Source organism: Zeugodacus cucurbitae, chromosome 6 (genome assembly GCF_028554725.1).
Source record: "Zeugodacus cucurbitae isolate PBARC_wt_2022May chromosome 6, idZeuCucr1.2, whole genome shotgun sequence".
NCBI lineage: Eukaryota > Metazoa > Arthropoda > Insecta > Diptera > Tephritidae > Zeugodacus > Zeugodacus cucurbitae.
This window is the reverse complement of record NC_071671.1, coordinates 25,800,261-25,817,102: the sequence shown is the minus strand read 5'-3', so window position 1 is coordinate 25,817,102 and position 16,842 is coordinate 25,800,261. Positions and strand designations below refer to the sequence as shown.

The 16,842-nt window shown below is 34.1% G+C and overlaps 1 pseudogene; it reads left to right on the top strand.

Annotated features, from left to right (window-relative positions):
- The first annotated feature begins 2,196 nt into the window (after window positions 1–2,196).
- On the top strand, window positions 2,197–2,398 carry LOC114804205 (small nucleolar RNA U3; annotated as a pseudogene).
- The last annotated feature ends 14,444 nt before the right edge of the window (window positions 2,399–16,842 follow it).

Here is a 16,842-nt window from a genome sequence, read left to right as displayed (position 1 = left end):
CTGCTTTTATGCATTAATCTCCACTTCGATTTCTTTGATGAATAAAAGTAACGAAAACTCGATCGATTTCCTTACATATACATATGGATACGGCGCACACATGCAGCGCGCCACAACGGATTTTGGTATTTGAGTCACGTCTGGACGAATTCGAAACCTTCGATTATAACAAGAAAACTCATGTTCGACACAACAATTCAATTCAGCGAGGCTAATATTTTTGCTTTGCGCTGCGTTGATTGCGAGCGGAGAAAAAAGTATAAGAAGAAGAGGAGGAGAGAAGAGGAAAAACAAAGTCCAAAAGGGGGTAGGAAAATCGGCAAAATGAGTGGGGAAGAACGCACATGTGTGTTGAAGGGTATGTGTTAGTGGCAAAAATAATTTTTTTCGTTACCGATACCTATATGCATTGCCGTTGCGGTCGATTTTTGAACGCTTCGTTGCGCCTTTTCTCTTGTCATGCCGTCGAGCAGCGTTTGCTGCTGTTTGCTTGAGTACACCTTACCGGTCGATTACGCTTAGCCAACGGGCTTCCACTACACACACACTCATCTCGAAAGCCTCAAAAGCGTATTCTCTTTTATATATGTGTATAAATATATGTTTTATTACAATTTAAATTTCTTATAGCATACTTTTAGGTTGCATATCTATATTGTGTGTGTGTGCGTGTTTTTATTACACGTCTGTAATAAAAAGGCATTTCGTTAGCTTTTTCTTCGTATTTGTAAAGGAAGCCACAAATGTTAAGCTGAACATTATCGTCAGATGTTGTAAAGAAATTATGGCTTTGATTATGAGTAAAGAGCTCGGGCAAGTAAACAGTAAAATATGAAATGAAAATGACATAACAACGTAGGACCTGACAAGAAGAGCTATAAGAAATAATGGTCATTTTCGAAAAAAAAAAATGTTTTGCTGAAGGAGGCATGAACATGAAGAAACGTGAACGATGTCGACATCCGATGAGACTGCACTGGGAGATTTCGAGAGAACGGTTTTGGGAAGATTTACGATCTCTTAAACATTGGCAACGGCGAATACCGCTGACGATGGAATGATGAGCTGTATGTGTTATACGACGACATTGACATAGTCCAGCGAATAAAGAAACAACGGCTACGCTAGCTAGGTCATGTTGTTCGAATGGACGAAAGTGCTTCAGCTCTGAAAGTATTCGATGCAGTACACGCTGGTGGAAGACGAGGAAGAGGAAGATCTCCACTCCGTTGGATGGACCAGGTGGAGAAGGACCTGACTTTACTTGGTGTTACCAATTGGGGACAAACTGCCAAAACGTAGAAGGAAGGGCGCGCTGTTGTCGACTAGGCTATAACGGCTTACGCAAGTCACGAAAAAGAATGTTTCCAGACATTCATTAAACATTTAGGATAAATTCTTCAGGATCCATTTCTATAAAGACGTGGCGCAAAATCAAATTGGTTTAATAATGAATTTCTGGGACCAAATATGTGTTTTATTTTAGAAAAAAAACTGAAAAGTTTGGTTATTACTTAATCATGATCGATGACTCATAAAAAGTTCTTTTGTAGGAAGTCAAAATTTCTTTTAAGAGCTCAGAAAAGCCATTGACGACTTCATTTTTTGAAAATAATTTATTTTTCCGGTTTTCTTGATGCTTTGACTGACCCTTTGTGCTTCTTTCTTTATACATTCCATTGTGAATGTCTTCATTTGATTTACTCGAATAATTGATATAATTAAATAACCAATATTTTCAACTGAATAGCAACTCGAAAATATAAAAACAATTTCGAAACTATGAAATTGCTTCTCGATCATCTTATTTGGTTTATGACTTTGCTAAAATAAGTGAATCGCCTAAATGTAGGAAACAATTTTTGAAGTTATACTTCTTACTTCGACTTCGGAAAATGTTGGGATAATTGTTTAACGCGTTGAACAAATACGCGAGAGAGAGAGAGAGAGAGAGAGAGAGAATGAGAGTAAAGCAGAGAACTTAAATCACTTGCCATGCTTATGCTATTTGAGCAATTCTTGTTTTTGTAGAACAATGTTTAAATTTTTGGTTGGTGACATATTCATATTTGTACGCATATGTATGATTGTATGCTTGCGCATTATTTTTCTTTCGTTTCTTTTTCTTTTCTGCGAATTCTCAACTATTTTGTGTGACTTTTGGTTCAAATACTCTGAGTTGGCCGTTGAAAAGTTAAGACTATACTTGACAGTCTTCATTTACTTTCTTTGCAAATCGAAATTATTAGCACCCGCGATGAGGAGGTATATCGTTTTATCTGACAGCGTGAGGTTTATGAACTTTATTTCTAATTTTGTCCTTTTTTTATTTGTTAGAAATGATGTTTCTTCGATGATATCTCGGTGGTTACAACGGATAAAACGACTTCTGAGTGGTGATTTTAATGAATAAATTCTGTGCGGTAGAATGCAAAATGAACCCTTTCCCTCTCGCTAGTTTTCTTTCATTCAAAATGATATGCATTTCTTGGAATATCATTAAGAAGTATAACTCTTCCGCGCGTAGGGACTCCACGCACCAGTTTTCATATTACGTAATTATGCTTAAGTGAATCTTTGGAACACTTTCGGTTATCAATATTTCATTTGTTTAAAGTAATTTTGGGAGCTTTTCTGTCTGTAGTGTCATATTTACTTTTACATCAGACATTTTTAGCCACTTCTCACATGAATTTTGTTAAATTCTGAGAACTTTTACAGCAGACTGTTATGGCCAGATGTTTGACATGTAAAGCCCATTCTTGATAGAGCGATTGAAGAAGCACAAGTCTTTTTGAATAAAATTCTTGGGGCGACAGCTTCATCAGTCCGAATCGCTTATATTTAAGGAGTATTTTAATATTTAAATTGTAGTGATGTCACAGCTTTTCCTAAATTTAGCTAATTTAATTGAATTTTCTACACTTTCTGGGTTTCTACTTCGAAATGATCTTCCGTGTTAACGTTTTCCCTTCCATAGTCATATGTACGATATATGTAAGTTTAAACTCCAAAATAAGCAACAACAACAAATTCACACACTCCCGCTAACTTTTGCTACCATTAAGACGACAAGTGCTGCTGTTGCTGTTGCCCGCCAAAGACTTAATGTCAAATATACCGTTATTGTTTCTCCTATTTAAGTAGCATCCTATAGCGGCTTGTATTAACGCTCGTATTTCATCTCAATACCAGCAAAATCGAGGAGTACAGTCAATGGGCTTATTGCTGCTGTTATTGTTCGTTGTTGTTGTTGTTGCTGTCGTTGCCGTTGAACCGCTTACTGTAGACTTGTTGCTGGGAGGATAAGAAAACAATCATCAACGACGAAGCTGCTGACACTTGCAAGCGCATACACTTTGACAGCGGTGCTGCGGGTGAGTGCCTATACGTGTGAGAGTGTGTGTGCGTGTGTGTGAGCACGTAAAAGGAAAATGAGATTTAAGTGAAATTGAAAACCGTTCTTTGCTTTCTGCGATTTGCTTTCGCGTGTGTGTGCTTTCTGTTTTTTTTTTGTGTTGCGCTCCTCTACTTCCGTTGTTATTTATATGCGGTATACTCGTATAACTGTAATCCGATACACATGCTGGGATGTATGCGTGCATGTATGTATGTATGTTAATATGCGTTTGTGTGTGGTCGCGTGAGTAAAAGAGTTTAACTGCTGTGACAGCGCGTTGCTGTGCGTGGCAAATATAACGGCAAACGGTGGCAACTTGATGGGTGTGGTTGTGCTTGTGCTTCTTGTTGTTGGCGTTGGCGTTCGAATTAAATCACAATGGTATTAAATTGCGTGCGTGTAAATGGGCGCAGCGTTAAAATGAATTGAGTGTGAATTGTGTGTTGCTGAGCTAAAATACTATTTGTTGTAAGAGCTGCCAGCAGAAAGCTGAGCTGCGCTGAGTTTATTGAAGTTATTTAAGCGATAAGTGAAAAAGCGGTGTTAATAGATTTCAAAAAAGTTTGATAATTTCATTTCAAATCTCAGAAGATTGTTTATATAATTTTTTTAAGCCATTAACAGTTATGTATATGTAATTTAAAACTGTGTTAAATAATAAACTGTTTTGATCCGTATGCTACTCGATCAAGATATTTGGTATGCGACTGTAACAAAATCTGTGATTCGCCTAAATGTAGGCTACAACAATTTTGTAATCCGTAATTTTACTTAAATGCATAAGGAAGGGCTAAGTTCGGTTGTGACCGAACATTTTATACTCTCGCAATTTATTTATTTAATTTTATTAATATAACAAACAATTTAACCCACATATTCGGCATATGTATGGTATAAATTCCATTGAAAGTTGAAAACCCTAATATTTGTTATGTGGGAGATAGGGAAGTTATGTCCCGATTTCACTCACTCACTTTGGCACGGAGACATGTTATTAGAAGAAACATATTCCCTTTGAATTTCTTCAAAATATCTGAGAGACTTACCCATATTTTCAGTAAAAAAATTTATTTATTTGAAGCACTGTGGTCCTCATGTTCGATATATGGGGTCTTAAAGACTTATGGTTCGATTTCGGTGATATTTAGAAGAGCGATGCCACAATAGAAATGCAGTATTTCTGTAATTTCAGATATCTTCACTAGTGCTTACTTTATATTTTGTAAAGTAAACGATTCAGATCGTCTTCAAAGTTCTGGTATATGGGAGGTAGGCGTAGGCGATTTGGACTATTTTCACAACATATCATTGGGAAGCTAGGAAGATATTATAAACCGAATTTCAATGAAATTGGTCAAGTGGTTTCGGAGGTATGGTTTTTGACCCATTAGTGAACGGACCCACGCCCATTTAAAATTTTGTATACCAATTTGGGTGCATTGCCCACTTCTTCAAAAAAATTGCATACAAATATGCCCCTTCATAGAGCGATCCTTTGTACCAAATTTTACGACTATGGCCTAGTTATGGCACTTTATGTGTTTTGGGTTTTCGCCATTTTGTGGGCGTGGTAGTGGTCCGATTTTGTCCATCTTCGAAAGCAACTTTCTTATAGTGCCAAGAATAACTCGTCCCAAGTTTCATCAAGACATCTCAATTTTTATTCAAGTTACAGCTTGCACAGACGAACAGACGCATGGACAGACAGACATCCGAATTTGAATTTTACTCGTCACCCCGATCATTTTGACATACATATATAACCCTATATCTAACTCTTTTAGTTTTAGGTGTTACAAACAACTGTTATGTGAACAAAACTATTATACTCTCGTAGCAACTTTGTTGCGTGAGTATAAAAATATAGTCTACATTTAGGATGAAATTACAGAGTAAAAACTTAATTGCAATGGAGCTAATAGTCAATAAAAGGACCTTACCAAATTGAGATATATTTTATTTTTAAATAAATGCTTTAATCAAATTTTCCGTTATTATAATATATTTAAAGACACCCTTTACCAACTAAAACATTAGATATACCCTGTACTAATTATATTCAAATTCAACTGCAAGCTCAAATATAATTCATTGGCCACGACAACTGCTCAAATTATACAAATCAACATTCTTTCAAGTTTCCATTTCCCCAATTTATGTGTAGACACTTCGCCAAACCGTTGTAATTACGAAAATTTTGCAATTTCCTTTTAATTGCTTTCGATGTGGCAAGTGGTAGTGGGGGGCTTGTAATGCTGACCAGCCGCAGCTAATTCCATGCTGCAGACAATGTCTGACAATAAGTAATTTGGCGATTAAGCAGACATTTCTGAATGGTAGTTAGCTTTGAAGTTGTAGATTTCGCATTTAATTTATTGATTGTAATAATTTAAACGCAAAATTTTGGTTGGATGAAATTTAAGCAGATTTAAGTAGAAAAGCTTAAATTGAATATGAAATTTATTTAATTTAGCAAATTAAATTTAGTAATTTAGCAAATTTATGAATTTGTTAGGAAAAACTATAGCAATTTAAAGGAAAGATATTTGAATTTGTATGAAAAATAGTATTAATAACTATTAGAGTCTGCAACAACTCCTAAATATTTACCAATGACCAGCCATTGAGCTTAAAGCTTTCTTCAGCTTCCTTAATTCTCATAATTTATTGCTGTTGTTGTAATTTCAGTAAAATTTCATTTTCTGTTTTTCTATTTAAGATTCTTTTTCTTGCTCAATTATCGGTTTGTATCTTACTGAACGATTAAACTTGGTACAGCCGTTGAGCTTAAAGCTTTCTTCACCTTCTTTAACCCTTATGATTTATTGCTGTTGCTGTTGCTGTAATTTCAGAGTTTTATTTTTTTATTTCCCCACCTAAAACAAGTGTTTGAATCAAACTTCTGCGTGGATCTTATTGTAAAATTGGTATTGATTCAGTTGTTGAGCTTAAAGCTTGCTTCATATTCTTTAATTTTTAATATTTCTGCATTGTTTTCTAATTTCAGAGGTCTATTTTATTATTGTATAATTAAAAAACTATTTTTATTTTCAATTTTCAGTATATCCTGCTGAAGATACTATTTCGGTCCAAATTATCGTAACGGTAAAAGCATATTCAGTATTTCAGCGCAGTTCCTTGCACTTTGCAGAAAGGTAAGTGGTACATTTAATGTTTAATATAGCTTTTAGTTGTTATCTACTGAAATTGTCAACATTTTATTTTGGAGATTTAAAGACGAAATGTCACCCTGACAGTCAGAGTTAGTCAGAGTTGCATGTGACCACACTATATATACATAGTGAATATTGCTTGCGTTCTATTGGCTGCAATTTGTCGATTCTTGAATTGCTTGTAATATTTCAGCCCCTTGAGCAAGTCGAAAAGTTAAGGAAGTCCTTGACAATGTCAAAGGATATCGTCCTTTTTATTTATATCCGCCTTTTATATTTAAGAATTTTACTCAAATGTTTCAATTTGTAAGAGTATTAAATAAAAATACTGTAAATAAAGACACAACAACAAATTTACAACAACAACAATTATCAAAAAATAACAAAAACAAGTAAGGAAGGGCTAAGTTCGGTTGTGACCAATTATTTTATACTCTCGCAATTTATTTATTTAATTTCATTATTATAATACACAATTTGACACACATATTCGGCATACATATGTTATAAAGTCCATTGAAAGTTGGAAACCCTAATATTAGGTTCGAAACACCGAGGTCCTCATGTACGATATATGGGGCCTTGAAAACCTTTGGTCCGATTTTGGCGATTTTTAGAAAAGGGCTGCCACTCTTTAAATGCAGTACTTTTGCAAAGTTATGTTCCGATATCTTCACTAGTACTAACTTTATATTTTGTAAAGTAAACGATTTAGTTCAACTTCAAAGTTCTGGTATATAGGAAGTAGGCGTGGTTGTGAAGCGATTTGGCCTATTTTCACAACATATCATTGGGATGTAAGGAAACTATTACAAACCAAATTTCATTGAAATCGGTCGAGTAGTTTCGGAGATTGGGGTGCAGTCCTTCTGTACCTTCTTTATAATGGAATTTTAGGTTTCTGGTGTTTTCCCTTACTGAATTTAAAAATTTTTAGTAGTTTTCAACATATCCTTTGTATGGGATTCTAGAAAGTTTGGTTGATATAGCTTAAATAGTTTACGAGATATGTACAAAAAACTTAATAGGATACGGGGTCACGCCCACTTTTCCAAAAAAAATACATTCAAATTAGCCCCTTCGTAGTGCGATCCTATGTACCAAATTTTATTTCCATAGCTTTATTCACTTCGCACTTCATGTGTTTTCGGTTTTCGCCATTTTGTGGGCATGGCAGTGGTCCGATTTTGCCCATCTTCGAAAGCAACCTGCCTATGGTGCCAAGAAACAAGTGTGTCAAGCTTCATCAAGATATCTTAATTTTTACTCAAGTTACAGCTTGCACAGACGGATGGACGGACGGAGAGACAGACATCCGGATTTGAACTCCACTCTTCACCCTGATCACTTTGGTATATATAACCCTATATCTATATCTCGTTTAGTTTTGGGTATTACAAGCATCCGTTATGTGAACAAAACTATAATATTCTCTTTAGCAACTTTGTTGCGAGAGTATAAAAATGCTGTGCTAAAGTACACAGATTTTTAACAAGCGACAACTGGACAACGTAGCTTTCTTCAATCTCAAGCGCCAGACATAGCAAAGTCTATAAGGGACATCTGAATGTATACTTTTAGAATAGCATTCAAAGGCAACAAAAACAACACAGTCATCATACATACTGTCTACTATAACGCTAAAGAACACACGTATACATATGTATATTTGCCCGACTGTCTGTCTTTATGTCCACTTGAGCTTACCTTCCCACCCCTTTTGGTCTGCAGCCAAGCATCTTCCGGCTAATCGGCCTAACTTTGTCGCATATTGTTTTCTTTCTTATAAACTAACTACGTATTTTTATTATTATTAACCCAAACGATTACCCTCCTCCCGCCCAACCGACGCGTGGGGCGCAGTCCGCATACGAGCGGAATTTGCCGAGTCTAGAAAGGCAAGAGATTTTTAAGCGTCCGGTTCTCAAACTGCTCAGCTACAGAAAGAAACATTTCAACAGCTGAGATTTAAAAATTTATAAAAACAAAAAGTTAAAAATTTCTGAATATTATTTATTAAGAGAAGACAAAATAGTTTTTTTGATGCTAAATATTGAGTCAGATGGATCAAATGTGCTGGAATGCGAATTAAAATCATGACATATTCGGCAGAATGGTTCATTTAACTCAAAATTTGTTCTAGAAGATTTTAGAAATAATGGTCTAAACTGCCTGGATGAACGCAATGGGACATTAAACTTAATATCAGACAAAAGGAATGAACTACAAACTAAACCATTCAGAAGTTTTACTAGAAAAATTATACCTAGCATTTCTCTGCGACTAGTGAGTGTGGGAAGATTTATAAGTTTTAAACGACTAGTATAAGGGGGAAGATTCAATCTTGAATCCCAATGTAAGTGGCCTAAAGCAAAAAGTAAAAATTGTTTTTGAACGGACTCAAGCTTATCAGAATGGGATTGATAGCTAGGATTCCATACCACAGAACCATACTCCAATATAGGCCTTACCAATGTTGTAAAAAGAATTTTAGTAATATACGGATCACTAAATTCTTTAGACCAACGTTTAACAAAGCTAAGAGCACCTTTAGCTTTTAAGACAATTGAATTTACATGAGAATTAAAATTTAGTTTAGGGTCCATATTAACTCCTAAATCAACAAAGCTAAAAACTTGCTCTAAACTGAAGTTATTTATTACATAGGGGGAAAGATCAACCGTTCTACGGGAAAAGCACATCGTTTTACATTTTTTAAGATTCAGTGGCATATCATTTTTGTGACACCACGTAACTAAATTATTTAAATCCGATTGCAACTCAGTCCTTTCGTTATGAGAAGTATATGATTTAAAAAGTTTTACATCATCCGCATATAATAAAATTTCTGAAAACTTAATTACTGAAGGTATATCATTGATGAACAACAAGAACAGAATCGGGCCGAGATGACTACCCTGTGGAACCCCTGAAGTGACACTAATTGAATCGGATAAAATATTATTAAATAAAACTTGTTGTTTTCTGTTAGTAAGATATGAGGATACCCATTCAAGAAGTCTTGGTTGAAAACCAAGAAGATTCAGTTTTTGCAAAAGAATTGAGTGGTTTACTCTATCGAATGCTTTACTAAAGTCTGTATATATAACATCAGTATTCTTATTATCCCTAAAACCCATTGACACATGGTTTACAAATTCAAGCAAGTTAGTTACTGTAGATTTCCCTTTACAAAATCCATGCTGAGAGAATGAAATTAAAGGAGAGATTAAGAAAGTTATTTGGTCAGTGACAATAGCTTCAAAAAGTTTGGGTATAGCTGACATTTTAGCTATCCCCCTATAGTTCTCAACAGATGATCTAACTCCACTTTTATGCAAAGGTAATATAAAAGAGTTTTTCCACATTGACGGAAAAATACCTTGTTTAAGAGATAGGTTAAAAAGCTTAGTTAAGGGCAGATAGATATATTTTGCGCAATTTTTAAGAAAGCTTGAGGGAATCATATCAGGGCCATATTTAAACGAATCTTTTAACGTAACTAAATAATTTAAGACATCTGTTTCAGAAATAATTGGTGTATTAATTACAGTACTCGGACATAACACTTGATGATATGGCACATTCATAGGGTAGTTTGAACAATAATTGGATTTGAAGAATTCTGCAAACATATTAGAAATAATATAATTGTCACATGACATTGTTGATTTATATTTCATCGCGGACGGAAAATTTGAAATCCTGCGTTTGGAGTTAACGAAACCATAAAACAATTTCGGATTACGAATAATATTATTTTTTACTTTGATTATGTAGTTTTTATAACATTTTTTGTTAAGTTCCTCAAACTGACGACGCAATTTAGAATATTTTAAATAGTCAACAAGAGCTCCAGTTCTTTTATAAAGTTTAAAAGCACGAGCTTTTTTATTTTTTAATTTACATAGCTCATTCGAATACCACAAATTTGAACTTTTTCTTTTGATAATAAAACATTTCGGAACAAATCTTTCAAAAATATTAAAAATTGTTTCATTAAAATGTGATACATTTAATTCAATATTACCACTATAATCAGGCCAAGTCAATTTAGAAAGTTCACAATTAATCTTTTTGAAGTTAGCTTTCGCAAAGTTGAACCGAGAACAAAGGTCCTGTTTGTTGCATACAAGTAATTCGTCTATGATTTCGATATTAATTTCCAAGGCAGGGTGATAAGAGTCCTCTGGCAAAACTAAAGGATCAGATCGGACCACAGAAACTGTTGAAGTATTATCAACATAGACCAAATCTAAGAATTTACCAAACTTGTTCGGTATTAAGTTAATTTGGTTAAGACCCATCCCAGACATTTCTTCCAAAAACTCATTAAAGCTTAAACGAGTGCAAAAAGGGGTAATGCAATCGTCAACAGATTTCCAAGATACACACGGTAAATTGAAATCGCCTAGAACAATTATGTAATCAGTATTCTTAGCAATTGAAAAAACATTATTTATTAAAGAAACATGCTGCGTATATACAGATACGTCCGATTGAGGCGGAATATAAGATAAAGTTAGATAAATAGAACATTTATTAATACAAATTCGTATGCACTTAAATTCAATAAAGTCCGCATGAGGAACTTCTACTTCTTCAGATGGAATTGAAGAATGCACAGCAAATAATACACCCCCCCCGACTCTGTTCAGTCGATCGCATCTAAAGATTTGAAATTCACTATTTAATATTTCGTTATCAAAGATATGAGGTTTAAGCCAAGTTTCAGTAAAAGCGATGACTTTAAAATTACAATTAGCGCTGTTCAAATACAATTCTTTTAATTTTGTATTTAAACCCCTTACATTTTGATAGTGAATTTGTAATGAATTTTTTATAATTAGTTTTTTGAATCCGCGGCATTTTTTGGAATATGAGCAATTACAGTTTGTTTTTGTTGCTTTTGCTCGAATTCGCGCACGAAAGCACCAGGTGGCCAAAATGATTCATCAAGTAGCAATTGAAAATTAACAGCTGAAACGCCAATCTTGAAAGAAGATATGTTTCTTTCGTATTTAAAGTTAAATTTTCTCACATCAATATCAATATCGTTAATTTTTAATTTCGACGAGATGTAAAACTTTATATCTTCGATTGTGGTATCCGAAGCGAATCTCGAAACGAAAATAGATTTTCGTTGAGGTATTACTACCAAATTTTTTGCCACAAACTCAGAGTTAATAGGAGGCGGATCCTGAATAGTTTTCCGCTTAAGGTTATCGTTAATTGTTTTCGGAGGATTAAGCACTTTTGAAGAGGAAGGCTTCTCTCCTTGAGGGCAAGGAGATGAGAGATTAATAAGGTCTAATTTCACCGGTGACATACTTTTCACGGACAAAGTGGCAGGTTCCTCATTAGACGGACGTTTACGTTTTGATGAAGGCTTAGCATTATCATCTTGATCATTTAGGCATTTAAATGATTGAAACAACACTTCATAATGCTTAAATTTTTCTGTAAGGTTTTGAAGTTCTCGACCGATTTCTTTAAAATTATTGCGCGCCTGTTTAAAAACTTTAAATAATTCAATATCTGTCGGTCTACACTTTAAGCACGACCAGCGCAGACCCTTTCCATCGAGAATAGAATCTAAGATTCTACCTGTCAATCCAGCACATTTAAGATGGGCAAGCCCGTCACAAAGCCAACAAGAAACAAAACGATCAGAATCGCCTTTAATAGTACAATTCGGAAAATTGCAAGTAATTATGAAAAAAAAAAAAATTTAAAAGGAAGGAAAAAACAGAATAGTAAATAATAATAAAAATTAAAATATGATATAATAGTAAATAGAAAAACAATAATAGTTATACTGAATTAGCCGAGATCACAACCAATATAATAGTGAGCAGTTTGAGAAGCACTGAGCCACTTAAAAATAACACGCAAACAGCTGTGAGCAAAAATGAAAGAAAAAAAGACGAATCAAAAGAAAAAGAGCAAATTAAAACAAAAACAATATGCAATCGCACAAACAATTGCAAAGTAGGAAATAAAATTGATAATTGATAACAACAACAAATGATTTAAAAGACTCGGCACCAGAATTTAAGAAAATAGTTAAAATACAATTAAAATTTAAATATAACACAAAAGCAAATTAGCACAAATACTTAGCTTTAGATTACACTTATTAAAAGTAAACTTTCTTTAATTATATTAATAAATTTAAGCACAAATTCAAGAACCGAGAAAAAATTAAACTTCACAGTTTGACGTGTTGCCAGATCATTGTTGCTATTGTTGTTGTAATGTAACGTGTAGTTGTTGCTTGCTGGTTTTAGTGTTGTTGTTGCGCTCAGCTTGCTTGCAGAAATCGGACTCTTTTCAGCAAGTTTGCTACAAAGTGCTTGAAGTTCGGTCTGCTTTAATATTATTGTTGTTGTTGTTATTATAGTTGTAACTATTAATGTTGTTGTTATTTTTGTTATTATTTTCTTGTTATTGTTGCTATTGTTTGCTTTTGTTGCGGTTGATATCATCATTCGTCGCTACGGTGTATTGTTAATGGTTGTTGTTTATATGTCTAATGTTGTTGTTGTTATTATCTTTGTTGTTACTTTCTTTTTGTTGCAATGGTTGACTTTTAGCTTGTTGTTAAACAACATGTTGTCACAATTATTTTATTTTGCATTCACGCAACTCCATCTGGTGTTCATTTGTCTGTATGTTTGCGTTGTCCTTGAGTGGATTTATGTATAAGTGAGCAAAAGGAAATTGAAATATTTGCAAACGGAAAAGTTTTGTGGTTATAAATCATTATAATGAAGAAAGTGGTGAATAAAGGTGAATAATAGTTTCTTAAATAGATATATATGCATATATCTAGATATAAATCTACTTATTTTAAGCCGGTCACCTTTACTTACACTTTTGGTTCACGGTTAAAGTTACCAGATGCTTACATTTTATACTTATATATATGTAAGATACATCCCAATATGTAAGATAAAATACTTAGCTGCAGCGCTAGTCTATTTTCCTCTCTTAAACTTACCAAGGAAATCATCAAACACGATTATCACATTCTTTGGGAGATAGAGTTCGGAAATTTTTTGTGTCTTCTCCTTCCGTTTTCTGCTATTAAATCACTTGCCGTGCTTATCAAAAATTCGTATTCCTCTAGACACTATGATGATGATTTATAATATTTTATGATGAATATATTCTTAAGCAAACAGTCGATAACCATTCCGCTCCATTTATAAAGTTATGAAGTCCCACTTCGCAGAACTTCCAGCCATGGGTTCTCACTTTCTTCATAGATATTCGCATTTAGCGCTTTAAAACATCGAGATGTAGTCCTGACCTGTTATATATGATGACGATTCCAGCCAGCATACACCACGTAAAAACGTTATTTGGCGATCTTTAGAATTTTCGGTTGTAACTCAAGTTCCTAATTCATTTCAATGGAATTTCATGCCATTTCAACAGATCCAATTCAAATATATTACGGAAAAATTAGTTTTATTCACGGAGGAAGAACATAAATAAGGCAATTGCAAAATTTTGTAGGTCTTCTCTCAACAATATTCTTTAGATCAATCAAATAATTAAATTTCGAGCGCTTTTAATGTTAAGCTATAAGCTATTAATTTGCATTTGTGGCAACCCTGAATGTACAATTCTCCTCTTCTTCTAATACGTTGAACTTAGAAACCATTGGCTAGTAGGTGGTGTATTTTTATGTTTCTTGTTTGGTAGGTAGAATTTAGGTAGTAGAGTTCTTCCATTGAAGGCAGTCGCGATGTTCTCAATAGAGTTGCTATTTCGAGATCATCAAAAGTTCATAGTTTTCTATACGAGGCGCCTAAATGTAGGCAACATTTAATACCAGCGTGGAACAAGTTTAATTTGTTCCAAATTTTTTTAGGTTATGTTTGTTAATTGTACCTAATTGACTTGATTTCTAGACTATAGAACAAAAATTTGATTTCTTTAAAGTATTTACAGCATTTTAAAATATAGTGATAGGTTTTAAACAACTTTTCAATAAAACGTTTAAATCCTCGAAAAAGCTCATAAATCGAGGATCTAACCAATTTCCAAGAAATAATTTTTAGTTTCTCAGAGAAAATGTTAACGAAGTCTATAACAAGATGGATATCGCAAGTATCTTTTTCGATTCTATATACTAAAATTATTTTTTTATTAATATTTTGAATGGGTTTATTTGATTTTATATCATTAGAAAAAAATTGGAAAATTACTTTTGAACAAAAAAAAGTTATTTCATAAATTATTGTGACGAATTTTAATATTTTTCTCAAAAAATTCATTCATTTAAAGCTTAAACCAGAAATACCATCAAAAAATTCCATGCCATACAATACGAGTAACATACACAAACCCAACTAAATTCAGTGTTACTCATACGTCCAGTGGTGCCGTAAATGTAAACGCTTTTGCGGCGCAATAAAATCACTAAAATAATACGCATTTCACTAGACACAACAATAAGCAATTGCGCACATAAATCCACAACAACAAAAAGCTATATGGCATATGCAATTGTCTCTAAGTGTGCGTGTGTGTGTGTGTTCATATGTAATTGGGGCTGTGAATTATACAAGCTGGCTGCATAGAGTAGAGTAAAAGGCCGCTTAAGCCCTCTGTGCTGTGCTGTGCTGTTACCTGTCGGCTGTCGCGTCACCAAAGTAAGCGCGCTTTATTTATAATTTAACAAATGACACGCACATGTGTTGTATTTAATTCGTGAGTCTGTAGAGAGACTGAGATAGAGTGTGCCTATGTAGGTTTGTGTGTGTGTAGCTACATTGTTTCTGGTGTGTTGCTGCATCTTAAGGCTGTCCAAAAGACTCATTAAATTCCACTTTAAGACGTTTGACTTGAATTCTCCCTGTTGTATCATTTGTGTTTGTGTTTGTGGCTTAAAGACACACAGACAGCTAAGCAAACACAGGGTGACACAGATGCTGGTAAATGTGCGTTTGTGTGTGTTTGTCTGAATTTAGAACGTAAGACACTCGTGCTGGAAACACACATGTGCTAGCGAACAATTGGCAAATGAGTATAGCGGCACAATGTGACAATGAACGCAGTACAACAACAATAATAACAATAACAACAGCAGTTATATAATGTAGATGTAGTAATAAACAATAGTCATTGTCGCAACGGTATAGTAAAATAATGTCATGGTGTGGTTACGAACACATACAAGATTACATGCAAACATATATATATATATAAATATGTATAAACCGTTATATGCTGACGACGTGTTGCCTCCAGGCACAAAGCGTCTATTAAACTTTAACGCACGTGCAAAATTACACAAAATTATATCTTATATAAGCGCCATACTACACACTTACATACAGAAAAAGCAACAACAACAATACCTTAGTAATTTAGTTGTTACACTTGCGACGCCAACTATTCATCAGCGCCATAGTTCAGTTCAACTCCACGTGGGGGGTCGCTGGCATCGCAGCGGCTCAAGCGTGTCTACGTGTCATGGCATAGCTTTAGTTGAACGCTTGAAAGCTTTACAAATGTGGCGCGCTGTTGCGCCTACAGACAGTCGGCGCTTGTACATAAACATAAGTTTTTATAGCTCGCAGTTGTTTTTGTTGTTGATGAGTTTGTAATAAAACACAATTAAATGATTACAGTTACACGCGGCCTCAAAGGCAGGTGCAGGTATGCAATGTGTTGTTGTTGTTAAATTAGTTTTTGCATTAAAAGTAATTTTAGATTAATCTGGTGCTTCAAAGTGATATATTGTGGGTATTAGCGGCTTAATTATAGTTAAATGCTATAATTATAGTTAAGCTGATCTTGATAATTTTCGTTGCACACCCTTTATATAATAGCTAGTTTTTAATTTAGATAAGTTATAACACCTTTTCACATACCTGAACTATCGGTTGTGTGGCAGTTGTATGTTATAGTCATCGGATCACGTTAATTTTTATGTCAATTTATGTTAATAATTGATAATGTTATGTAGGAACAAGTAAGGAAAGACTAAGTTCCGGTGGAACCGATTATTTTATACTCTCGCAATTTATTGACATAGTTTTATTGAGATAACAAACAAATTTACCCATAAATTCGGCATAAAGTTTATTAGAACAAGGAAAGTCGTCATATATAGTATATGAGGGCTGAGGTAATTCCTGAACCGATTTCACTCATTTTACACCACCAAGGTACACTATTAATTTTATAAGGGAGTTAAGAGATTTTATGTCCCGATTTTATTTTTTTTTAATTTTTCCAACAGAGATACAC